The 27,502-nt window shown below is 45.4% G+C and overlaps 1 long non-coding RNA gene and 1 gene segment (V, D, J or C); both read left to right on the forward strand.

Annotated features, from left to right (window-relative positions):
- LOC131273808 (immunoglobulin kappa variable 3-11-like) overlaps nucleotides 1-27,502 on the forward strand; it is a 911,457-nt gene that overhangs the window by 321,951 nt on the left and 562,004 nt on the right.
- Nucleotides 22,567-27,502, forward strand: part of LOC131274080 (uncharacterized) — a 46,923-nt gene continuing 41,987 nt past the window's right edge. Inside the window, exons 1-2 of the long non-coding RNA XR_009181292.1 lie at nucleotides 22,567-22,628; nucleotides 22,800-22,886. This is a non-coding gene — a long non-coding RNA (uncharacterized lncRNA). The remainder of the gene's footprint in view (nucleotides 22,629-22,799; nucleotides 22,887-27,502) is intronic.

Below are 27,502 nucleotides of genomic sequence, written 5' to 3' on the forward strand. Positions count from 1 at the left end.
CTAAAAATTAACTCAAGGGAAACGGACTTTGGCCCAGTGGTTAGGGTGTCCGTCTACCACATGGGAGGTCCAAGGTTCAAGCCCCGGGCCTCCTTGACCCGTGTGGAGCTGGCCCATGCGCAGTGCTGATGCGCGCAAGGAGTGCCCTGCCACGCAGGGGTGTCCCCCGCGTAGGGCAGCCCCACGCGCAAGGAGTGCACCGGTATGGAGAGCCGAGCCCAGCACGAAGGCCCAGCACGAAGGAGGGAGCAGCATGCTGAGGAATGGCGTCGCCCACACTTCCCGAGCCACTGACTACAACAGAAGCGGACAAAGAAACAAGACGCAGCAAAAAGACACAGAAAACAGACAACCGGGGGTGGGGAGGGGAATTAAATAAATAAAAATAAATTTAAAAAAAAATTAACTCAAAATGAATCAAAAAACTTAAAAATAAAAGCAAGAACCCTAACATTTCTACAAGAAATTGTAGGAAAGTATATTCAGGACTTGGTGGTAGGTGGTGGATTCTTTAAGGAGATAAGAGGAGGACTGAGATGGACTGATGATGGTTAATGTATGTAGAAGTTTTAATTAGCTTTCCTGTAAAAGTGTGGAAATGTATAGCGTGGATGGTAACACACAGTGAGTAAAAGCTAGTTTATAAATGGGAATGTGGCTGAAAATGGTAGTCTAGATATGAAATGCCAAATGACAGAATGCTTGGGAATAATCTAGGAACTGAATAGCACAGTAAACAAGGAGGTGTATGAGAATTGTGTTTGATGGTACGGATGCAAGAGTGTCCTTTGTGAGCTAGAGCAAATGTATATTACTACTGCAAGGTGTTGGGAATGTGGAGAAGCCCTGAAAAAATACAACTGGAGTGACCTATAGACTGTGGTTAGCAGTAATAATATATTCTTGCATCTATGCCAAAGATGTACTGTGTTGATAATGGGGCAGTATGGAAAATGTGTGCCAAATGTACACTATGGACATGGTAACAATCAGATACTATCCTGTCTACAACAAACGTTCAGATAGAGGGGTGTTGTTTGGGAATTCTGCACTCATGCATGATTGTTTTATAAGTTTACAACTTCTGCCATAAAAATATACTTAAAAAATAATAGGGAATGTAAGATAAGACTATAAGATTTTGACAATAATCTTTCATAATTGTAACAAACGTCTCATGAAAATGGAAGGTGTTGGTGGAAGGTTGATGTATGGGATCCCTGTATGATGTTACACATATCTGCTTTGTAAGTTCACAATTTTTACCATACTTATTGTTTATGAACGTTCATATATAAATGATAAAAGATAATACTAGGGTGGGTTGGGGGAAAAATACTTGGTTAGTAGCAGCATTTTGACAATTCTCTTTAATCATAAGTTTAAAATGCTTAACAACAATTCAAGGTATTGGTGGAAGGGTGAGGTACAAGAGTCCTGTATGATACTATATATGTTTGCTTTGTAAATTCACAACTATTATTATATACTTACTGTTTATGTATATTTATGTATGAGTGATATACTTCAATACATTAAAAAAAATTTTTTTTTAAAACATGGGACCCACTGAGTCCATCACTCTCCTTTCTGAGGAATCCAGATGGAAGGAGGCTATTTGGAGAGTCAGGCAAGCTAAAATTATAGATTGAGAGAATGGATAATAAACACATGAGCCATCCATATGCTGCTTACAAGAGACCTACCTTAGACTCAGGGATACAAACCAGCTGAAAGTAAAAGGTTGGAAAAAGATACTCCATGCAAATAGTTAACCAAAAAAGAGCAGGGATAACTATACTATATTGGACGAAACAGACTTTAAGTGAAAAAAAGCTATGAGACAGAGAAGGCCATTATATAATAATAAAAAGGACAATTCACTAGGAAGATGTATTTATGCACCTAACCAGGGTACCCCATAATACAAAAGACAAACTGGCAAAATTGAAGGGAGAAACAGACTTCTGTACAATAATCACTGGAGTCTCTTAACACACCACTCACATCATGAAATAGAAAAACTAGACAGAAGATCAACAAAGAAACAGAGAACTTAAAAAATAATAAACGAGTTGGACCTAACAGACACACAGAATGCTGCATCCAAATGCAGTGGGTTATATATTCTTCTCATGGGCCCATGGATCCTTCACCAGCATACACCACGTTCAGGGCATGATGTAGTGCATCAATAAATATAAAATGATTGAAATTATACAAAGCACCTTCTTAGGTCATAATGGAATGAAACTGAACATCAATAATAGACAGGAAAAAGGTAAATTTGCGGTGGGTCAAAGAAGAAATTGCAAGTGAAATCAGTGAATGTTTTGAGACAAATGAAAACGAGAATACAAATTACCAAAATTTACGGAAATGCCTATATTAAAAAAGAAGAAAGAGCTAAACTCAAAGACTTAACTGAACACCTAGAGAAATTAGAAAAAAGGACAGCAAACCAATCCTCAAAGCAAGCAGAAGGAAAGAAATAATAAAGATTATAGCAGAAATAAATGAAATTGAGATCAACAACAGAAAAATAAGAGAAAATTAAAACCAAAAGTGGTTCTTTGAGAAGATCAGTAAAATTGACAAATCACTAGCAAGAGTAACAAAGGAGAAAAAAAAGAAGCAAATAAACACAATCAGAAATGAAATGAAGGAACTAATGACTAACCCCACAGAAATGAAAAGAATCAAAAGAGGATATTATGAGGAACAATCTAGACAACCTAGAAATGGGCAAATTCCTAGAAATGCACAACCTACACTGAAATACAAGAACTATAAGAAATACAAGAACTTAAGAAACCAATCGCATTTAAAAAGACTGACTCCATCATCAAAAAATCTCCCGAAAAAGAAAAACTCAGGACCAGATGACTTCAGAGATGAATTCTACCAAGCATTTTGAAAATAATTAACACCAATCCTGTTTAAACTCTTACAAAAGGATGAAGAGGGAAAATTATCCAACACTTTTTATGAAGCCAACATCACCCTAATACCAAAGCCAGATAAAGACACTACAAGGAAAGAAAAGTACAGAACAATCTCTCTAATCAACATAGAGATGCAAAAATTGTCAACAAAATATTGGTAAATTGAATCCAGCAGCATTATCAAAGACTTATACACCAACATCAAGACCAAGTGGGATTTATTCCTGGTATGCAAAGGTAGCTCAACATAAGAAAATCAATCAATGTAATACACCACATTAACAAGTTGAAGGGGAAAAAAACACACATTCATCACAATCAACACAGAAAAGGCATTTGACAAAATCCAGCATTCTTTCTTGATTAAAAAAAACCACTGCAAAAGATAAGAAAGAAGGAAATGTCTACAGTATGATAAAAGGCGTATATGAAAAACCCATACTGTGCTCAGTGGGGAAATGTTGAAAGCTTTCCATCTAAGATCAGGAATAAGACAAGGATGCCTGCTATCACCATTGTTATTCAACATTGTACTAGAAGTTCTAGCTAGAGCAATTAGGGAGGGAAAAAAAATTGAAGGCATCCAGATAGGAAAAGAGGAAGTAAAACTTACACTATTTGCAGATGACATGATCCTATATTTAGAAATTTCTAAAAAGTCTAAAACAAAGCTATTGGAGCTAATAAATGAGTTCAGCAAAGCACAGAATACAAGATCAACATGCAGAAATCAGTGTTTTTGTACACTAGTACTGCACAATCTGAGGAAAAATCAGGGGGAAAATTCTATTTACAATAGCAACAACATCAAATATGTAGGTATCAGTTTAAGCAAAGAAGTACAGGGCCTGTATGGGGAAAAACTACAAACCAGTGGTAAAAGAAATTTAAAATGACCTAAACAAATGAAATAACATTCCGTGTTCACATCCTGAAAGACTAAATATCGTGAAGATGTCAACCCAACCTAAACTGATTTACAGACTCAATGGAATACCAGTCAAAATTCCAACAGCCTACTTTACAGAAATAGAAAAGGCAATTACCGAATTCATTTGGAAGGGAATGTGCACCTGAATAGCCAAAAGCATTCTAAAAAAGAAGAGCAAGATGGGAGGGATTTCACTGCCAGACCCTGAAACATATTACAAAACCACAGTGGTCAAAACAGCATGGCACTGGCATAAAGAGAGACTCATCGATCAGTGGAATAGAAGTTAGAGTCCAGAAATAAACCCTCACCTCTACAGTCAACTAGTTTTTGACACACCTACCAAGTTCATGTTAACAGGAAAAAGTCTCTTCAATAAACGGTGCTGGAAGAACAGGATATCTACAACCAAAAGAATGAAACAGGACCCCTATCCCATATCCAATACAAGAATCAACTCAAAATGGATCAGAGACCTAAATATAAAATAAGGACCATAAAAACTACTTGAAGAAAATGTAAGGAAACATCTTAAAGACCTTGTGCGACATGGTGCTTATACCCAAAGCACACAGAACAAAAGAAAAAATAGATAAATGGGACCTCCTCAGAATTAAACACCTGTGCACCTCAAAGGACTTTGTCAAAAGGGTGAAAAGGCAGCTGCCTCAGCAGAAGGAAATACTTGGAGATCATATGTCCTATAAGGGTTTAATATCCATGATATATAAAAAGATGTTACAACTCAATAATAAAAAAGCAAATGACTCAATTAAAAAATGGGCAAGACATGAATATACATTTGTCCAAAGAAGAAATACAAATGGCAAGAAAACACATGAAAAAAATTTCAACATGAGTAATGATTAGAGAAATGCAAATCATAAGTATAATGAGATATCATTTCACACCTTTCAGAATGGCCACTATTAAAAAGTCAGAGACCTACAAATGTTGGAGAGGATGTGGAGAGACAGGAACACTTATTCACTGTTGGTGGGAATGTAGAATGGTGCAGCCACTGTGGAGGACTGCTGGGCAGTTCCTAAGGAAGTTGAATATAGATTTGCCAGTGACCCAGCAATATCACTATGAGGTATACATACAGAAGAGCTGAAAGCAGTGATACAAATAGACATCTGCACAACTGTGTTCACAAGTGGTGCTACTTACGATTGCCAAAAGCTGGAAACAACCCAGGTGTCCATTAACTGATGAATGGATAAAGTGTGATACATTCCCATGATGGAATATTATGCAGCTGTAAGAAGAAATGAAGTCGTAAAACATTTGACAACATGGATGAACCTGGAGGACATTATGTTGAGTGAAGCAAGCCAGACACAAAAGGACAAATACTGTAAGACTGCTTCACTATGAAATAAATATATTGTATAACATACTGTATGATTCCACTTATATAAAATGTAAATACAAATCAATTTATAGAAGGGGAAAAAAAAAAGTATTTGTGCAATAGCCAAAAATGGGAGCTATGAACTATCAGGGGAAACACAGAGGAGAGGTGATGGATTTTTATTATTATAATAATGAAAATGCTTTAACAATGATTAAGGTGATGAATGCACAACTATGTGCTAAATAACAATGATTGTTAAAAAAAAACAACAATGATCGTGTACTTTGGATGAAAAGTAGGCTTTGTTGATATGTATCAATAAAATTGATTTTTTTAAAAAAAATGACAAACAGCACTTAAAAATGGGAAAATATGTAAATACACTCTCACCAAAGAAGCAACATTCAATTCTTTACATCACTAGGAAAATACAAATTAAAATCTGCTATGAGTTATCATATAGACATACTAAAATGGCTAAAATCAAAAAAGATAATACCAACTGTTAAAGAAGTTGAGGAAAACCTAGAGCCCTCATACATTTCTGGTGAGAATGCCAAATGGTGCTGCCACTTTGGGAAACATTGTGTCAGTTTCTTAAAAATATAAACTTACCATAATCGCTCCTAATTCCACTCCGAGAAATCTATCCAAGACAAATCAAATCAGCCAAAACTGGAAAAAAATACAAATGCCTATCAACTGGTGCTTGGGTAACAAAAGGTTAGGATACATACAAAGTAGGTTTGCTGCTTTAACTATGTAATTTCATGAAATCAATTTTCACAGAATAAACAGTTACCCGTGCCTGGAAAAATGCCAAAGACTGAACCAAGCCCTCGAGGGCCCGCCGCCCACGGGCCGCCCCCGAGGGCAGCCCTGCACCCCGCCTTGGCCCCAAACCGGGTAGGGGGGCGCAGGACGGGCGGCGGCGCCACGCACAGCACTGCGGAACCCCGGGCGCCCCCGCGCCCCGCAAGGAGCAGGAGCTTCCCCGGCGGCGCGTGCGGGGGCTCCCTCGGGCAGCGCGGGGAGGGCCGCTCGCCCCTTTTCCGCGCCCCGCGCGCGCCCCCAGGGCCACCCGCGCTGCCCGCCTGCCCCTCCCGCCGCCAGGCTGGGTTCGCAGACGCCCTGGGCCGCGGAGCCGGGCGCAGGCGGGCGCAGGCGGGCGTCCGAGGTGCGGGACCGCGCGCGTGCTCCCCTCAGGGGCCTGGTCTCGACGTTCGCCGCCCGCCCGCCTGCGCCGCGAGCCAGATAACACGCCCCTCCCCGCACGCGTGGGGCCGCGCGGCGTCTCCGCCGGGAACCAGCACCAGGTGAGCGCGGTCGGCGCCGGACACCAGAGCTCCGAGAGGGGGCGCCACCGCGCCGCGAGCGGGGCGGGGCCTGAGCGGCCGGGGGCGGGGCCGAGCGGCAGGGGCGGGGCGGGGCTCGGTCACGCCCCTGCCAGAAGCCCCGCCCCCGCCGCCGCTCCACGGGGACCCTCTGTCACTCCAGGCCCCTCCACGCTCTGGTACAGCGCGGAATCCGGTGGGACCGCTACCTGCCCCCTCCAGGGGCCGAGCGTCCCCCCACCCTCAGACCTGGCCCGCGCCTGGCATCCACGCTGATCCCCTTGGTCAGGACTGGGGACACCTCCCAGGAAGGACTGCTGGCCTCTCCGGTGTTTCTTTTTTTTAATTTTTAGAATTTTCTCTATTTTTTTTTTAATGTTACATTAAAAAAAATTAGGTCCCCTTATACCCCCACCCCCCTTACCCCACTCCTCCCACCTCAACAACCTCTTTCATCATCATAGCACATTCATTGCATTTGGTGAATACATTTTGGAGCACTACTGCACCACATGTACAGTGGTTTACATTGTAATTTACACTCTCCCCCAGTCCACCCAGTGGGCCATGCCCAGCATCTGTCCCTGCAGCACCACCCAGGACAATTCCAAGTACTGAAAATGCCCCCACGTCACATTTCTTCTTCCCTCTCCCTCCCTCAGCAGCTACCATGGCCACTTTCTCCACATCGGTGCTACAATTTCTTCCATTACTAATCACAGTAGTTGCACAGTAGAATATCAGTAAGTCCACTCAATCCATCCTCTATTTCTCCATCCTGTGGACCCTGGGGTGGTTATGTCCACTCCACCTCTTTGAGATAAATATTCTTCTATGTAATAGACTGAAGCTAAGATTGCAGCACGGCAAAGTGGAGTAGAAGGTGCCCTGGGTGGGGTAGAGTGGGGAGTCTCATTGTAAGCAGATGGTTACTGATTCCTTTTCAACTAACAGGTCATGATTCTAGGACCCAATATGATAAAAATAGTGAAATTGGATAGAATTATTGTAGTTTCTCGAAGTACACAGGAATTTTAAAGTGGAAATCTTAAAGGGAAATTAAGGCCTATGAAATGCTACGTTTATAAGTGAATTGACACTTGGAATACTTTAGAGCAATACTTGAAACAAACTGTCTGTAATTCATCTTTTAGGACTTGCGTAATCACTCCAAACAGATTATTCCTGTAGTGTCAGAAACCTATCATAATTATAATTCTCTTTGGTGCTTGAAAGGAACAGTTTCTTTCTACTATATCTTTCATCTACAAAATTCTGAGATGTCACCTTCTGATGGTAGAGTTCCATGCCATCCAAAAGGAGAAGGTGTGCCTACCAAAGAATAAGCCACAAAAATCCTGACTGGTTCCTGTCCAAGAAATAGGTTTCTCTACTTCTAAATATGGCTAAAAGCTAGGGTATTAAGTTAAACAAGCATTTTCAACACAGACATACTACCAGTATGGTAGTCTTCATTACTAGAACCAGTTAAATCTTTTTTTTTTTCTGTTCTAGTACAGAACCTGGTGGGAGGGTTTTTCTCCTAGCTCACTTAAGCCTCCCCTCTTCTACTAGTGCCTTTGCAGGGTCCTCTCTGACCACATGAGCCTTCCCTGCCATTCTTTATGTACCATTTCTCCCCTCCTCCCTGCTCTAGGTGAACCACTACCACAGAATTTGCTCCACTCTGAACTGCTTCGGCCAACTGATTGGCCTGCACTTGATTGCCTCCAGTAGCAGGGAGCTCACTACCCTTCAGGTGACCTTCTCCATCTGTACCCAGTTCAGTGTATTTGGAATGCTTCTTTCACAATGAGCTGAAATCTCTTCTCTGTTCTATAACTCCCCAGCACTTGTCCTGCTTCTGCCTTGGGACTACCTAGAACTCACCTAACTCCTCTTCCACATGAGGGGCCTTAAACTACCTGAGGACGTGCTTGTGAATCTCCCCCGCTGCAGGCTGAGCACCCTCCAGGGACCCAGAAGTTGGAGTTGGGTGGTGGTGTGGCCTCCTGCCTTGGGTCGGGGCTGCCGTGTGAAAAGTGCCAGGGTCCTGTCACCCCAGCTCAGCGTCAGAGGCCCAGGCCCAGAAGCACCCGACATCCCCTTTGACCTCAGCTTTGTCTCCTGTCAAATGGGGTAAAGACAGGTGGGAAGATGCTTTGGAAAGGTGAAAACACTGCACCAAAGAGCATGGGGGAACCAGCACCAGTGTCAGTAGATGAAGGAGCAGACAAAGACGATGTGGTATGTCTAGACATACAATGGAATAGTAGCCTGCCACGAAAAGGAATGCAGTTCTGATGCCCGGAACCAGATGAAGAACCTGGAAGACCTTATGGTGAGTGAAATAGGCCAGACACAAAAGGACAAGTATCGTGTGATGTCACTTATAAGAAATAAGCAAATTCCTAGAAACAGAAAGCCTATCAGGGGTCACCGGGACTGGGAAGGGGGAAATGGGGAGTGATTGTTGAATGCGCGCAGAGATTCTGCTTGGGGAGATGGGAAAGTGCTGGTGACGGATGCTGGGGATGAGAACACAATATCGAGATGGTAATTAATGCCACTGAATTATACACAGGAAAGTGGTTAAAATGGGAAATTTTGTGATGTATATATGTCAATGCAATAAAAATATATATTTAAAAAAACAGTAGAGGGGATTGACTTCACCATGCCCACATTCGCCCTTCCCTCAGATCTGCTTTGCCACCAAGGGTTTCCACACTGAGGTAATTCTGCACTGATCCTCATTGCCACCTATGACACATTGACTTTCTCCTAATTTGCCAGGAAGAGAAAGAGAGAGCAGCAAGCCCGATGCCCATTTTACAGGGGAGCAAACTGAGGCTCCGAGCCCACAGTTAAATCATCACAAGGCCAGAAGCTGAACCCAGATCATCTGGCTCCAAATTCAGGATGCATAAATGCCAGGGCCTCAGCGACCCAGGGAGGTAGTGGTGGGAAGGGCGAGGAAAGCGTCTGTGCTGGGAAGTCCGAGGGCCGCGGGGCGCCCGAGGCCCGTAGTTGAGCTGACTTGAAGCTGACTGGTGGGTGGGCCGAGGGCACGTGGAGCAGGGTGACGGGGCACATGCCCGGGCACCTGCTTCTCTCACCTGCCTGCTCTTTTGATCGGTGGCTGGTGGGTGCAAAGCTGGTGGGGTGTCCCCTCTCGATGCCTCTTTTCTCTTCTTCCTTGGAATCTGCCCAGGGAAAGTCACCTGGGTTCCTGTTTCAATTTCCCTCAGGCACCGATGTTTCCTGGGGTGGTGGGATGCGGCCCGTGGGTACCTAGCGTCTGAGAGGCCTCGTTTCCTGCTGTGGGCACCCCGGTACTTGCTCCCTGTCGCTTGTTTGTCCTTGTCGCTCAATATCAGCCTCATTTTAGTGGCTGAGTCAGAGACTTGCCGCCTCTGAGGTGGAAGGCTTTTGCTGTTGCTGTTGAAACCAAGGCCAACATTGGGGAACAGAGAAGGGGTAGTGCCAGACCGGAAGGGGTAAGACCCCCCATCCCTCCAAAGTTCCCTCTCAGCCGCTCCCCAGCTCCCACCAAGCGCTCAGCCCCTCAGCCCCTCAGCACATTCCCTGAGTGTGCCTTTGCCCCCTCTGTGACATCTTTTTCCTCCCCTCGCTTTTCTGCCTGATTCATTCTTCAACACTTGGCCCAGTGTCACCTGCTCCAGGAAGCCTTCCAGGATTGCCTCCCCATTCGGCCCCACTCCCTAAGCTGAGAGATGCACCCCTCTCTTCCTAAATTACTAGACCAGTGTGGCCTCTGGTGGAAAACTTGTTATTTTCACACCAGGACTCAGGCACTTGTCCTCGCCCAGCCCTAATCCCCCAGGCCACCTCTCACCCCGGCCAATGCTTCCTGGTGCTGTGGCCCTCATCACTTGCTGGGGCATATCTGCTTCTTGGCCCTCCCTGACTTGTGAGCTCCTTAAAGGCTAAGCCTTTTTTTTAATTTTTATTTTATTTTTTAATTATCTTTTTAAAAAGTTAGTAGATCACACAAAATGTTACATTAAAAAACACAAGAGGTTCCCAGATACCCCACTCCCCACCCCCACCCCAACCATTTTTCTAATTGTATTTTTTGAGGATACATAGATCACAAAAAATGTTACATTAAAATATAAGAGGTTCCCATCTACCACCCCCCACTCCTCCCACATCAACAACCTCTTTCATCATTGTGGCACATTCATTTAATTTGGTGAATACATTTGGAGCACTGCTGCACCACATGGATAATAGTTTACATTGTAGTTTACACTCGCCCCCAGTCCATTCAGAGGCTTATGGCAGGAAATATAATGTTCAGCATCTGTCCCTGCAATATCATTTAGGACAATTCCAGGTCCCAAAAATGCCCACACATCACATCTCTTCCTCCCTCTCTCTGCCCTCAGCAACTACCATGGCCACTTTTTCCACATCAATGCTACAATTTCTTCCATTACTAATCACAATAGTTCTATAGTAGAATATCAGTGAGTCCACTCTAATGAGGAATATTTTAATGAGGAATATTTTATTCCTCCATCCTGTGGACCCTGGGATGGTGATGTTCACTCCACCTCCATATTGAGAGGGGCTTAGATTCCACATGGATGGTAGATGCAATTCTCCTGCTTGCAGTTGGAGACACTCTCGGTTCCCTGGTGTGGTGGTTGACCATTTTCACCTCCATTTTAGCTGACCTCGACAAGGCCAACAAACCAGAGAGTAGGAGTTGCAACTCTGCTGAGGCTCAGGGCCCAGCTGTCACATGGCCAGTCCAGAGGTTCAGTTCTCCTGAGTATACACCAACCCTAGCACCAACCACATGTTCAGTGAAAGTAACAGAAGAGGTATGTGTAGAAAGTTCACATCTGAGTCCAACTCCATAACATTCAGGAACACAAATTCCAAAGCAGGGCCCACTGATATGGCACTGAACTCCAGAGCCATCTGCCATGACCGTTGAACCTGTGGGTCTCCATAGCCCTTGGGTGAACCAGTACCTGGGGTTGTATCCACTTTGGCTGTCTCTGGTGTCCTGCTGAGGTGCACGTAAGCACCACCCCTCTCATGACCTCCTGACTCTTTTTTGAAGACTCGTTGAATCTTAAACCTTTTAATTTTTTAACAGCCTTATTCAGCTATAATTCACCTACCATACAATTCTCCCATTTAAAGTGTACAATTTAACAGTTTTCATATATTTATCACAGCTTCAGAACATTTTCATCACCTCAGAAAGAAACTCTGTACCCATTAGCTATCACCCCCTGACTCTCCCAACTTCCCTTAGTCCCTGGCAGCCACAAATCTACTTTTTGTGTCTATAGATTTCCCTATTCTGGATTTTCATAACAATGGAATTATACAATATTTGCCCTTTTGTGTCTGGTTTCTTTCACCTGATGTAATATTTTCCACCCATGTCATGGCATGTATCAATTCTTCCTTCCTTTTTGTGGACAAATAATATTCCATCATATGCCTATATCACATTTTGTTTATCCATCATCGGTTGATGTACCTTTGTGCTGTTTTTACCTCTTGACTATTGTGACTGAGGCTACTAGGAGCGTTTGTTTTGTGTGGACAAATAGTCTCATTTCTCTTGGGTAGATACCGAGGAGTGAATTGCTGGAGTGTATGGTAACTCTGTGTTGAATTGTTTGAGGAACCACCAAACTGTCTTCCAAAGCAGCTGCAGCATTTCACATTCCCACCAGCAGTGTATCAGGCTTCCAGGTTCTCCCCTTCCTTGACAATACTCATCATCAGTCTTCTCTATTGTAGTCATCCTAGTGGGTTGCATGTGGCGAGCCTTAAACTTTCCATTTACTGGAAAGTGAAACCTGGTGGGGGGAGCTCGAGCCCCGAGGCAGACACAGGGCTGAAAGCCAAGGTCTTCCAGCCCTGCTGGGGGGACTTGGGGCAAGGTTTTATCACACTGCTCAGCCCCATCGTTCTCTCCTGTGGCATGCAGTAAGGGTAGGTGGTTTAAGAAAAACAAAAACAACAACAAATAAAAATAAAGAATAGGTGGTTGACAAGTCCCCAACTGATGAATAGATCAACAAAATGTGGTATATACATACAATGGAATACTCTGCTGCTGTAAGAAGAAATGAAATTGGGACACAAGTGATAACATGGGTGAACCTTGAAGACATTATGCTGAGTGAAATAAGCCAGACACAAAAGGACAAATATTGTGTGGTCTTGCTAATATGAACTAAATATGAAGAACAAATGCATGGAGTTAAAACCTAGAGTATAGGTTATTAGGAGATATGAGGAGGGCTGAGAAGGTGTACTGATCCTTGATATATGTAGAAGTTTTAATTAACTTGACTGTAAAAGTGTGGAAATGGATAGAGTTGATGGTAACACATTATAGTGAGTAGAACTAATAACACAGCTGGTTTATAAATGGGGTTGTGGCTGAAAAGGGTAAGCTGGGGATGTAAATGTCAATTGAAAGAAAGCTAGAGAATAATCTAAACACACAGAGGTGGATAATACTGGTTAATAGTACAAATATAAGAATGTCCTTCTACGAACTAGAACAAATGTACACCACTATTGCAAGATGTGGAGAAGCAGTGGGAAAATACAATTAATGTAACCTATGGACTATAGTTAACAGCAATTCTGTAATATTCTTGCATCAGTGTCAAAGATGTACTGTGCTAATAATAGGGGGTATGGAAAAATATGCCAAATATATGCCGTAGACCATAGTTGGAGGTAATAGTCTGATATTATCTCATAATCTGTAACAAATATTCCACAACAAAGCAGTGTGTTGGTGGAGGGGTGTTGTATGGGCATTCCACACATGTGCATGATTGCTTTGTAAGTGTACAACTTCTCTAATGAAACTATAGTTTTTAAAAAAAGAGTAGGTGGTTGAAATAATGGAGGAGAAAAGGCCCTAAAGGACATATGAAAATATTGGAATATAGACTGGAAGTTTTATATTGACACTAAAGTTCTTGAACTTGATAAATCTGTACTTAAAGTGGTTACATAATCCTCCCTCTTAGGAACCATACATGGGAGTGTTATCTGTTCAGGAAACATGATGTAACAACCTCTCAAATATTTAGAAAATAAACAGATAGTTGGACTGATGATAGATAGCTAAATAGACCAATAAAGCGAATGAAACAAAATGTTAAAATTGTGGCTCTGGATATACGGTGGGGGAAAGGGGCAAATTGGAGTTCTTTAGGTTGATTTTGTATTATTTTTGCAACTGTCTTCTTAGTTTGAAATTATGTCAAAATAAAAAGTTTAAGGGAGAACAAAAATAATGAGTGGTTTTTTGAGAGGTGGTGAACATGCAATTCTTAGCACCGACGCTGGCATTCAGAGGGTGCTCATAAGCGCAGCTGACACCAGAGTTCCCACGATGACCACAGGCGCCACAGCCCGTGCAGGGCCACGGATCGAGGGGGTGGGGGTGCTGTGCCCCATGGGGGATGCGCCGGGGCCTGCGCTCAGGAGGCAGGGGAGGGGGCCCCTGGCCAGAGCCCCTTCTAGAGGGCTCTTGTCTCCTTTTTGAGACTCAGCATATGTGCGCCTCCTCCTGCTGGTTTGAATTAGAAGGCGGATGGTGCCTTCTGGAACACCCAGGGAGAAAGGTCATTTTTGGAGGTCAGTCTTCTGCTGGCAGAGCCCCTGTCCTGGCCTGGCAATCCAGAGCACAACAGCCTGGCGGCACTGTCAGAGCCTTCGCCTTGGGGTGTGCCCTCCGCCCGCCTCCTCCCCCTCCCCCGGCTGTCCCCTGGGCCTGGTGCACAATGGGTGGGAGCCGAGACAAGGAGCCTCTGGCTGTCTGAGCTCAGCGGGCAGCAGTGCCTTGGTGGACCCAGGTCTGACTCAACTCCCAGCTGGCAGAAGCCTGGGTGCCTGGCAGTGCAGAGGGGGTACCCTCTGGAGAAGGGGGTGGGGAGGCACCGGGAAGGAAGGGGCCCGCAGGAAGGCGGCAACAGGTGGTGGGACACTGAACTTGGACAAGAAGGGTGGGGTTACTGCTTTTTTTTTTTTTTTTTGAGGTACCAGGGTCAGGAATTGATCTCAGACCTCGAATGTGGGAAGCCGACACTCAACCACTGAGTTATACCAGCTCCCCTGAGTTGGTTTTGTTTTTGTTTTTAGGAGGTACCTGGGATGGAACTCGGGACCTCGTACATGGGAGGCAGGCGCCCAACCGCCCCAGCCACATCCGCTCGCCTGCTTTCATTTCACAGATGAGAAGCCCAGGCTTGAGCACCACCAGGAATGGGTGGCCTGAGGGCAGGAAGCCCAGGTTGGCTTGCTCCTCACACTGCGGACGGGAGCGACAGTGCTTCAGGAGCTGACATTCAGGGCACCCACGGGAGAGGTTTAAATACCATTGTCGTCGCTGGTTTCCTCGCCAGGCCTCGCCCTTCCCCACCTCCCGAACCCGAGCAGCCAGGGAGGGCTTGGGCTGGGCCACCAGCAGTCAGGGCCTGGTGACTGACTCGAGGCCGGCAGGCGCGCGCCCGAGGCCCCCTCAGAGGGGCGGCGGCGGCTGTCAGGCCTGGGGTGCTGGGGCGCCCTAAGGCCTGTGCAGCACCCAGCCAGCCCGAGGCGCTTCCTCTTCACTTTCCCCGACTGTGCGCGGCTTCTCAGCGCCTTCTGCCCCGCGAGGACCCCCGGGTGGGCGCTGGGCGTAGCACCCACCCCACAACCAGCTGGCGTTTCCCGGGACCCACCGGGTGGGAGCCTCAGCCCCTCACAGCAGTGGGGTGGGGTTTGGGGACCCGTCCTAAATGAGGTCACTCCTTGTTCGCCCCAGGGTCGTTGGGGAGATGAAGCGCGGGCGCGGGGCCGTGGGCGCCGGAGCAGGGCTGGCCTGTGTGTGCTCAACAGCCGCCATTTCAGTGATTCGCGTTCCCAGCTTGGCCGTGGCCCCCCTGGGCCGGAATCCCTTCTCTGTTCCTGTGGTCTTTTCAACCCCTGCCCCTCCTGTTAAAAAGAAAGCCGCACCTGTAACAAAACTAAAGCGACCCGAGTGTGGAGGAGAAAAAGACTTTTATGAACCATCTTGCAACAGGCGCAGTACCTGGATAAAATGACCAACGCACCAAACGGCAAGAAATGCTGAGGCCTATACCCTCCACCTAGCACGCAGGGCCCTCCCTGGTCCCCATTGACTGGGGCCTCCCTGGTCCCAGCCTCTCCGCGTGGTCTAACTAAGCTCCGCGTCCCGCCTCAGTCCCACACCCGCAGGCTGGGGCCTCGGCACCGCCTTCACAGCTTTTCGTATTTGGCGCCATCTTCACTACTGGCCCCGTCCCTTTCTCACCACTGGCCCCGCCCCCTCCTCACCATTGGTCCCGCCCCTCCTCACCATTGGCCCTTCTCTCCACTGGCCCCGCCCCCAACACTCACCATTGGCCCGTCTCACCACTGGCCCCACCCCCGACACTCACCATTGGCCCCCCTCATTTTGGCGCCACTTTTCAAATTCCCTGCGCGCCGAAGCCGCCGGAAGCCCTTTCCCTCCCTCTTCAGCGCAGAGCGGCTCCAGCTTCCGCTTTGAGGAAATTAAACGCCACCCTTTCCCACTCTCCCCGAGGTCCATCCTGAACCCCACCTTCTCTCCAGAAGCCTGCCTGAACCTCCCCAGCCCCGGGAAGGCCCTGTGCAGTCATCTCTTAGGCACTTGGAAATTTTTTTTCCCCTTCAGGGGCTGAATTTTTTTCTTTTCTTTTAAAGACTGGAAGAAGAGACTCCCGCAGGATGACGAGGCTGCCTGGGGTGGTGAGTTACAGATGAAGGGGGCTCTCATTTCCCACCGTGCGTGTGTACCCACCTTTCCTGCACGGTGCGTCATTAAAGTTAGCTGGAAGAGAATTCCAGGTAAATGCTGCTGTAAAGAGGAGGCTGCTGCGGCAAAGGCGGGAAAATGCTGAAAGCGGGTGCTGGGCCTGGGTGGGGGTATGTTGGAGTCCTCTGTGTGTGTGTGTGTGGGGGGGTTGTATTGTTTTTGCCACAGTACGTAAGTGTGAAATTATTTTAAAAATAGAGTGTTTAAGAAATTGTATGCATCCAGTACATTAAAAAAAAAGTGTTAGAATGGAAACAATCTGAAGAGCCTGGTCCCCGCGCTGGCGGCGTTCCTCACGCTGGGCCGCCTGGGCTCCCCTGGCCTCATCCCGGGCTACCCCGCTCCTCCTGCCCCGCGCCCACCACGTCCCTCCGCAGAGCTCCTCACCCCGACCCCGGGCTCACCGCTGCCTGTCGCCGGGGGTCCAGCTGCTGTCCAGGCGCAGCCCTGTCCCCGCTCCCGGGGCCCCCTGCCCGCAGGACGCCCCCTTCTCCGCGGGGCTGCAGGGTCTCAGGGGAGGGAGGACTCAGAAACCCCGTTCTTGCTCCTCGGGAAGGCGCTTCTTCGTCGTCACGACGGCAGCCCCGGCCTTGAGCTCCCACCTGCTCAGCCCTTTACCTGGAGGGGTCACGTGACACCCCAGCCCCCCAGAGCCAAGGCGCTAGGAAGTGCATCTTGCCCGGGGGTGGGGGAGGCTGCCCGGACGAGGAGAGGCACACCTACTGGGTGTCCCAGGAAGGCACACCACCTCCCCCTCCTCAGTTTCCCCCTCTGTACAGGGGCCAGACACCTGCTCCCTCCAGGTAGTTGTAAGGATCAAACAAGACCACTGGGCATTTTGTCAAGTGCAAACAGCTGCTGGAATGGCGGGGCAGAATCACTGCTTGATGGAGGAGGGATCCAAGGCCATCTGGGGGCGGGACAGGGTCATGGGAATTTTAATAATTCCCTTTTGCACTTGCTCTCCAAGGATAAGAGGGAAGGAAAGAAGAGCGCGGTAGCCGCAGGTCCTACCCAGGCCGTGTCCTCTCCTTGGGGTGCTCTCCCACTCTGCCTGCCTCACTCCCACCCACTCTTCAGGCTTCTGCTGCAAGGTCAGCCCTGCAGGGCAGGCTCCCCGGCTCCCAGCCCAGGCTGGTGCCTGAGAGGCTGGCGGAGCCTCTGACCCTGCGCATTGCACCCATGAAACAACTAACCCTGTAATTAGGGAGCTCGAGCCTGCCTCTCCTGCTGGGCCGCATCTTGCTCGGGCTGTCGCCTCAGGGCCAGAGCTGGCAGGTGGGTCTCCTTGAAGGCTCCCTGACTGACCTCCACATTTCAGGTAGCCCTGATCCCTCACCCAAACTCACCCCACCTGTGCTGGCAGCCGCTCTGGGTCCAGCTGGGGTTGCTAATTGTCCTGAGGTTTTAGTAGCATCTGGGGCTGGGCTTTAAGCCTGATGGAGTCCATGTCCCAGCAGTGCTGCCTTTTGGCTTGTGATGTTGGGAAAGTTACTTAACTGCTCTGTGCCTTGCTGTGAAAACAGATAATAATAGCTCCTTCCTCACTGGTGCCACTGGTGTGAGGACTACATGAGTTAGAGATGATGAGGAGGAGGATTGTAATTATTATGGCTGCAGGAATGACTGAAAGGGTTCTTCCTCCTAATTAATATCTTTGTCCTTCCAGCAGTGGCCAAGGTCTCTCCTGGGTTGGAAAGGCCAGGGCTGGGAGCCAGGGACTCCATCTCCCCTGCTAAGCAGATGACTAACGCTGGCAGCAGTCATATTTCCTAATTTGCTGCCTGATGGTGGTGTGCGAGAAGATCAAATCAAGGAATAAAGGCACGCCATTCTCCCCACAAGTATTTATTGTGCACCTACCGGGGAGAGCCAAGCGGGGAGCAGGACCCCTGTCCTGCAGGAATGCACAGCAAAGTCACAAAGTGTGCAAGTGTCTTGTAAACAAGCATTCTCCTCCGGGAGGTGAGTGTGTGATGGCCGAGGCATTTCTGTGAGTCGAGCCTCTGTTGACATACTCCCTGGCCCACCTTCTCTGGAGAGGAGATTGGGTGCCCTCCTTCCCCTTGAAAGCATCCGAGTCTTGGTTTCTCAAATGGGATTTTAGCAGGGATCGAAGTATACCTTTTTGCTTTTATCCCCCTCCCCCCACCCCCATGCAAGCTTGTGCTTGCGTCTGTTCTCTGTTCATCTTCTTCTTAGGAGGCAGTGGGAACTGAACCCAGACATCCCATGTGGGAGGGAGGCACCCAATCACTTGAGCCACCTCCGGTCCCTGCTTGTTGAGTCTCTCATTGTGTCTCTCATTTTGTTTCCTTGCTGTGGCTCTTCCTTGCATCAACTCCCTGCATCATCTTGTTGCATGGGCTCACCACACCTGGCCCTCACATCACATGCATGCCTTACTCATCATCTTTAGGAGGCGCCAGGAACTGAACCCAGGACCTCCCATGTGGTAGGTGGGTACCTAGCTGCTTAAGCCACATCTGCTTCTGACACCTTCTTAGGGATGCTGCAAAGGTGTTTTGCAAAGGGAATCGTTGAGGGTAGTGACTGTGAATGTGAGCACACTGCAGGAGGCAATAAAAAGTATTGAAATAGATTCAAGCAAAAATTTTTAAAAGGGCACTGTTGCAGTTTGATATGGTTATGAATTCCAAAAATAGATATTGGATTATGTTTGTCATCTGGTCTGTACCTGGGCACGATTGCATTATGATTAGGGCTTTGACTGGGCTACATCGTTAGGGCATTCGTGGGTGGGGACTCACAGATAAAAGGCATAGCAAAGGACAGAGTCGAAGGCTTTTTTATGTTGGAGTTTTGGTATTGGAATTTGATGCTGAAGCATTAAGCTGGAGCCCCATAAAGAGGAAAGAGAAGCCAGCCTCAGGAAGAAAGGAACCCTGAGTCCAGGAGGAAGCAAGCCCTGGGAAGAAAGGGAACTTGAACTCACAGAAGCTAGGCCCTGGAAGAAAGGTACCAGGAAGCTGAACACTCACAGCTGTCGGCAGCCGTCTTGCTCCAACATGTGCAAATAGACTTTGGTGAGGGAAGTAACTTATTCTTTATGGCTTGGTATCTGTAATCTCCTACCCCAAATAAATACCTTTATAAAAGTCAACCAACTTCTGGTATTTTACATCAGCACCCCTTTGGCTGACTAACACAGGCTCACAGTTTCCTCTTGTTCTGCTTGTGTGCTCCACACCTTCTGGCTGAGCCACCTAACTAAGTACACTTCCTGTCTATCCTCCTGGCAACCCTGTCACCCTACCACCTACAATAACGTTTATCATGCACTAAGGTCTCAGATTCCAGTTGGGTCACACCTGACTTCCACCCAGACCCAAATTTAAATCCCCAACTTGACTCATTCAAAATAAGTGATGCAGTTCCACAGCAATGCACGGTGTTGCTGAAGGGGTGCTGTATGGGAAGTCTGCATGTTTTGTATGATTGTTTTGTAAGCTCGCAACTTCTCTAATGAAATGTATATTAAAAGTAAGTGGTGCAACAGGGAGGGTGTGTTGGTCACAGCCATTGGATATGCGGCATAGTGCCTCTTGATTGCTCTCAGCTTACGGACTGGTGCTCTCAGAAAACTAATACTATCTGGGAGGTTCCATGGCTTGGTGACTTAACGTGTGTTCTACTTTGTGTGGATGCTTGTTGTTTATGTTGGGTTTTGCCAAAACTCCCTAAATTGTGGCTTTTGCAAATCTGGGTTGTCCATGGGTTTTATAGACTGCTAGCCCTTGTATGTCAAGAGGGAAAACCTTGGTTTCTAGTTTTCCCCAGAATGGGCATGATTAGTCTGAGTCAAATGGGCTAATTTTATCCAAAAGTCATTGACCTAATGGAATTGGTATAGGGACAGGAGATGGGCAATCCCTGCCCTGGTGCTAGGGCTGCTGGGGCAGGTAGTGTATGGGAATTGTGAGGCTTTGCCTGACAGTAACTGGGAGACTATCTGGGGACAAACACTGTGTCTGTGTACTGTGTCCCAGAGGCCAAATGCAGGGGTTCCACTGTGCAATAGGGGCACCCCCTTCACAGGGAGTATAATGTGGCAGCCCACAGGCAGTGGTGTTCCTGGGGCCTGTGGTTCCTTTGTGGCTATTGCTCTCTGCTCCTGTCACTCTCTGAACGCTGACTCCATGGATTACTGTGGATCCAATCCCTGGCAAGGTGGCTAAAGGGTTATGGGCAAGACAAAGGTCCAAGCCAGGGTGCCGGCTTCTTCCTACAACTACAGAGGTTGTCTCAAAATTAGAAAAAAAGGTAAAATGCCCATACCATGTACTCAGGCCCTATTAAGCCCTGATGCCTAATCATGGGGCAACCCCCTATTAGTCAACTGTGCAAGCCAGGGGTTCTTCTGAATGATCCTGCCACCATCCTGCTAGTGGAAACCTACCCCAACATGGATGGGAGACCCTAGAGAAAGAGGCAGTTAGTTGCCTATGAGTCTGGTATGCACAGGGTTCCAAAGAGGACCCCAAATTAAAACCAAAGTTCCAAATTTTAGTTGATTGGAGAGTCACACCATACTTGAAGATTTTGTTCAGGGTGATAAGGAGAAAGGGGCCAATTGACAACTGAGCGTCTTTTGAAGGCTCCATGCCCCTCTCCTATCAACTCAGGTATTTATGACAGTAAGAAAAGGTCCATTTGTCTATGGTAGGTATTACTGCCTAGGCAGATGTCCACTGGCAAACAGCCGATGAAGTCCAATTTTACTTAGAAAGATTGCGATGATGCGATGGACATAGCATTTTTGAGCATGCAGACAAGAGACAGACTCAGAATCCATCTCCAACCTGAGGAGGCCTCCTTTGACACTGAATCATGGAAACTTTTCTTACGTGGAGACCCCTGTCCTCCAAAGTACTGGGCAGCTTTATTCAACCTTTTATGGCACGGCCCATCCCATTTACAAGGCCGTGGATGGGGATGCGCGACGGGCAGGACACGAGGGGGCCTCGTTTCAGAATTACAGATCCTGGCTTAACAGGCCCAGGCAGCCACCTTCAGGGGACCACATGGCCCTTCCCTGGAGGGACTCTGTCTCCTCCTTCTGCACACCAGGGGTCCGGTCCCCAACCCCAGGGGTGTTGTGACTATTGGAACAATTCTTATTAAACAGTTGCCTCCAGAGGGAGCCCCTTTTGTTCTTACTTTCCTCCCTACATGCATCTTTTTCATAGACTGTGTAGCAATTTGATATTGTTTATGTGTTCCAAAAATAGATATTGGCTTATGTTTGTAACCTGGTCTGTTCCTCCAGGCATGTTAGATTGTATTGGATTGAGAGGTTTCAGTTTTACTTGATCAAATAATGATTAAGGCTTTGATTGGGTCATGTCAGTAGGACATTGCATCCCTGCACATACAGAGACTTACAGAGAAAAGACATGGCAAAGGACAGAGCTGGGAGTTTTTGAGCTGGAGCCTGGGAAGTAAACACACAGAGAAGCAGATACAGCAGAGGCCCTGGGAAGAGAGATGTGCCATTTGCCTTGTAATCTACAGCTGGCCTTGTGGAGAGAGCAAAGCAGCTGAACCTGCAGAGAAGCAAGCCTCAGGAAGAGAGAAGCCCAGGAAGCCTGACCCCTTGCTGGCATCGGCAGCCATCTTGCTCCAGCACGTGGCAATAGACTTTGGTGAGGGAGGTAGCTTGCCCTTTTTGGCCTGGTAGCTGTAAGCTTCTACCCCAAATAAATACCCTTTATAAAAAACAACCAGTTTCTTCTATTTTGCATCAGCTCTTCCTTTACTAATAGAGTATATCTATGCATTTTAACCTAATACAGCATATTTGTAGCTATATACAGTCGCCTTTATAATTTGTTTTATTCATTCAATGTTATATTACAAGTATTTTCCTCTACTGTTTTACAGTCTTGATAATGACTATTTCGAAGGGTTAAATGGTACTTTATCTTATTTATTTATTATTTCTGTTTTGTTTTGTTTGGGGTACGGGGCCAGGGATTGAACCTGGGAACTTGTAAATGGGAAGCTGGCGCTTAACCACTGAACCACAGTGGCTCCCTGAGTTAATTTGTTTTGTTGATTTGCTTGTTATTTCCTTTTTTTTTTTTTCATTTTCAGGGGGCACCACTGATCAAACCTAGGACCTTCCCCGTGGAAAGCAGTTGCTCAACTGCTTGAGCCACATCAGCTCCCGGTACTTCATCTTATTAAAGAATCAAGATTTACTAATTCACTTCCCAGTTGTTTAGCATTGAAGTAATTTATATTCTTTAGTGTATAGCACTGTAATACATATCTTTATGTATGTAGTGTTTTCCTTCTTTTGAATTTTTTTAAGGTGTCATGCTTTTTGTTTAAATGACAGGTGAGAAAACTGAATCCACTGGTATCTGTAAAGAAGTCTGATTTAGCCCCAATTATGAGAACTCCACTGTTGCATCAGAAATATCAAGTAAGTGATTTTGATCCTATGATACTTTTAGTATCCTGGCCTGTTGTTCAGATGCACTGGTTGGAATCCTGAATATTTTACTTGCACAATTTATAGAAAACAAATAATGACCTCAACCATTATTATTATTCTGTTGATATTCTAACTGATGCACAAATTCAAGACAGCCTTAAATTGAGGACAGAATAAGCTGCTGTGCGCTCCTTTCAACATTGGTGGAGCTCTGCCATTTTACAAGCAGGGGGCAATGTGGGTCTACCTGTGGTTCCTGAGCTTGGCTCAGGAGGGCCATTTCCTTAAAGGGGACTTGCCTGGGGGACTAGGCCCTATGCTCACTGTTAGGGACTCAGCAGCTGTGTCCCCTCTAGCCTGGCACAGACCCTGAACAAGTATCTTTGTGTCATTTCGGCAGCTGCTTCTTCCCAGGGGTAAAGAAACCTTCAACCCCTGGCTTAGTGGAAACTGACCTCATTTTTCCTAGTGTGTATCCTTTGAGACATAGGCAAAACAGGTTATTATTATAAACTAACGAAACCAATGGAAAACTTGAATGTTCCCTTGTACATCTGGCCGTATCTAGTCATTGCTGGCCACTGCAGGAGTCCAGAACTGCAACATAGTCTCCATCCTCTATCCAGCAATTGCCAGCTGCTCTAGGAGTCCAAAAAGTGCAACATATTCTCCATCCACTCTCCAGCAATTGCCAGCTGCTGCAGGAGTCTGATCCTACAACCTACTGAGGGATCTCTTAATTTTCATATACTTACTAAATATTTCAATGCAATGCATATCACATCAAACACACTTACCTTGCTTCTTACTTCTACAACCCCACTGTGATATTGGTAATTACCAGGTATTTTACTTCAGCAGCACAAAAAAACTACTTTCTTACTTTATGATCATCCACTTTAATATGCTGATTAAGGTGGCCTCTGCATCTTTACAAATCACATTCCTTTAGTATCCTAGCCTAATGTTCAGATGCACTAGTTGGAATCCTGAATATTTTACTTGGACAATTTATAGAAAACAAATGAGTACTTCTACCATTATTATTATTTTGTTGATATGATTCTGCAGAAGAGAGGTGAAATGTGAACTGAAAGTGTTTCTGTTTAATTTATTCTTATTTAGTCATAAGTTATTGGAGGAGGGGAGAAAGAGAAGACAATTTAAGCTGTAATCTGTAAGTGCAGTCAGATGAGATTTTTGCATTACATTATATGAATGTCAGAGCTATAAATACCAAGTTGTGATTTTCTATGGCCAGGTAAAAGCTCAGAGTCTGCAGCCGGTGAGTGGTGGCAAGCTAGCTTTAGACTAGTGGACTTGCTGGGGGGACAGGCTGGCAGGCAGACTGTGTTAGCTTATGATATGTGACAAAATACCATGGCTTGGAATCTGATTCTAAGCAGTGCTTTAAAGATAAACTGTCAGAAGGTAAATGCCCTCCAGAAGTTCAGATCAGGTGGCCTTTGACATTTGACACTACCTGTCATTTCATCACTTTCCATGTAGTAATTTGTTTTGAATATGAGCGGTACCACATATACCTGAGGATTTAAATGTTCAGGATTCTTTTCATGAATTTGGTCCACCAGAGTCAGAGAAGCAAAGTGAAAAACCCAGTGGACTTTGAAATCAGATAGAGAGCATCTCCTCTTTATAGAAATGCCATGGAGACTGAGACAGGTTTAGTGATTTATCAATGTGTGAGAGAATTGGGACTTGACGCTCTAGCATCTGTATCATCTTATTTCATATCTCCTGCTTGTTATATTATACACCACTGCCATTTTAAAAGAAATGAAGAGAGGAAACACTTTTCACTGGAGTTCATATTCTGCTAGGTGAGACAGGACAAACACATAAAGAAACTCAAGGAAAACAATTATAACCCAATTTAAGAACAAATATAGAAAAACTATAATAAAAATTGCATGCATAACTAATAAGGAAGGAGGAAGCAAATGAAATAGTTGTCATGGAAAACACAAAGGTCTTAGAGAGTTTTTGAGCTAAGTTTCAAGTGTCAGGACATCAAGAATTGTTTTCACAGATTAATTCTAATTCATTGTTTTTTTCTTCATAATTTTCTTGAGTAAGCTACCTGGAAACAAAAAGGACCCATATCTATACTTCCAGTGATGATAAAATTTCTCCCTCTTAGTAATATAATAAAACCTGCATTTGAAACTAATTTTTTTATTAATACACTTTCATTCTAAATATTTTCATTCCTGAAAAAATAATGTAACTTTAGAAACTTTTTAAAAATTCACCTATCAAAACAATCCATCTATACATTTTTTCACTGTTTGGGTTACAGGGAACAGAGACTCACTCAGTCTGACCCAAATAAGTGATTTTGTTCATGGGATACTTAGACCAGTAAAGGAAATGCACTATGTGAATCCCAAGGATCGGAGTCATTGTTTATCTGGAACAGAGGAAGGCACTGTAACCAGAGAACATTTTGGTTCAGGAAACCTCAGGGGCCCCAGGTGTGAGCTGGATAATGAGGATGACTGTAATAGTAATAACATTTATTAGGTGCTTTCCATGTGCCAGGCACTATTGCCTGTATTAAAGCACTTAGTCCTCACAGCCACCCAATAATGTAGCTCAACATAAGAACCCATTAGAGAGGGAGACTGTGCAGGACTGTGCATCAACATGGGGGCCAATAAAGGGATATGTGGCCTAGATGTAGGATAGGTATTACAACATGCCCTGGTTGGAAGCACTTCAGAAGGGTAAGGCGGGTTGCCCTCATGGTATCAGCTGCACCAATTGTAGGGAGACAGTCTGGGTGGAATGATTGTGAACACAGACTGTGTGGCAGGCAGACCCTTGTTAACCTTGGACAAGTGACTTCATCTCTGTAAGCCTCAGTTTTCTCATCTGTAAAAGAGTCCCTTCTTAATAGGGTGCTTGTAAAGGTTAAATGAAATAACACGTAACTAGGTACTTTGCAACAGTTCTTAATACATAGGGCTGAAAATCAAGGTGTTTATCATTATAATTTGAAATCATTTTATTTTTAAATGTTTTTATTAAAGGTAATAGATCACATAGAACGTTACATTGAAAAAACATAAGAGGTTCCCATATAACCCACTCCCCCCCCATCATTTTTATAAATTGTGTTATTTTGAAGATACATCACAGAAAAGGTTATGTTATGAAAAACATAAGAGGCTCCCGTATACCCCCCACTCCCCCACCCCACTCCTCCCACACCAGAATATTCTTGCCTTTCAACCAAATTGTTTCCTTCATAAAACCTTAAACCAGATCTTCAATTCTGCAAAGTCACTTATTGCAATAATGCAACCAAAACCTGAAATTCCTTTTCATATGATTTAACTGAATTTCTCTGTGTGAAGCATGGCCTACCTCTCCCTTTGCAAAGAGATAGAGCTATCTCCCCATCATTCCCAAACAATACAGCTCTTTAATTCTTTCCATACTCATCAAGTGAGAGGGGTGCCTAAGCCATCTAAGCACTTTCATCTGTCTTCTGCTATGTGGAAAAGTGCATTGCTTAATTGATTTTAAGCTATTTATAAAATATAAACTGGAATTCTTAATTGCTCTCTATTTTTTTTTCATTTTAGCAGTTTTTAATGGAAGTTGTACATAAGATTCTTTTATCCCTGCATCTTCTCAATTGCTTCTTCCTTATATTTGCCCTTTTCCTTTCCTACTTGGCGAGATTTGGCTTTACATTTGAGGGTCTTTTTGCGGTCTTTATCCAGTTTTAGCCTAGTGATGACTACCTTGCTGGGGTGAATGCCCACATGGACAGTGGTGCCATTAGCCTTCTCCCGCTGCCCCCATTTGATGTAGATGACATATTCCTTCCTGTTAACCTGGACTGCTTTGCCAATTTGCTGACCTTTGTAGTGTCCTCTCACAACCTGAACATCATCTTTTCGGATAGGCATGGATCAAACATTATATTTCTGTCTCAGCTCCTTGGAAAGAGGGGAAGACATAAACTTCCTCCAAATGTGGGAAGGTGCATTGAAATGCCTTTTATGGTTCTTGCTCTGATCAGAGGTCACAAAGGGATTGAACTTCATTTTGGCTGCTGCCGCTCAGCGATGGCTGCAAAAGGAAAAAGCTGCTCTCTATTTTTGATGCTGATTTTAACTGTATTTAACACTGGAAACTACTTCAATTCATTATCACATTATTAAAGGGCAAGAGTACTCAAAAGTACACTTCTCGCACCTGTATGCTTCCGTGTACATATGTATGTTTTCTGGTTTGTGATTTTGATCTAGTTATTGTTTTTTTTTTAAATTTTCCCTTAATCATCCATTTCTTTAGTGTGTATTAATCCTCATTGTGAGCAGTGATGAAATTAGTGTGTTTTCTCTTACTTCTCTTTCCCCACCCTCTCCTCTAGTACCTGATTTTAGGTGATTATATCATTTTGCTTAAGAGTTTGCCTTTATTCTGTAAATATGCTTCTACTGATGACTATCTTGAGATACTGATGATGGCACCTTCATTGTCCCCTCCTCTAGCCAAGTGGTGAGTTGCGTGGGACCAAATGTCAGACAAGGAAAAGGAGTGGGTCTTTCACACCGAAGATAATCCCT

Source organism: Dasypus novemcinctus, chromosome 17 (genome assembly GCF_030445035.2).
Source record: "Dasypus novemcinctus isolate mDasNov1 chromosome 17, mDasNov1.1.hap2, whole genome shotgun sequence".
Lineage (NCBI taxonomy): Eukaryota > Metazoa > Chordata > Mammalia > Cingulata > Dasypodidae > Dasypus > Dasypus novemcinctus.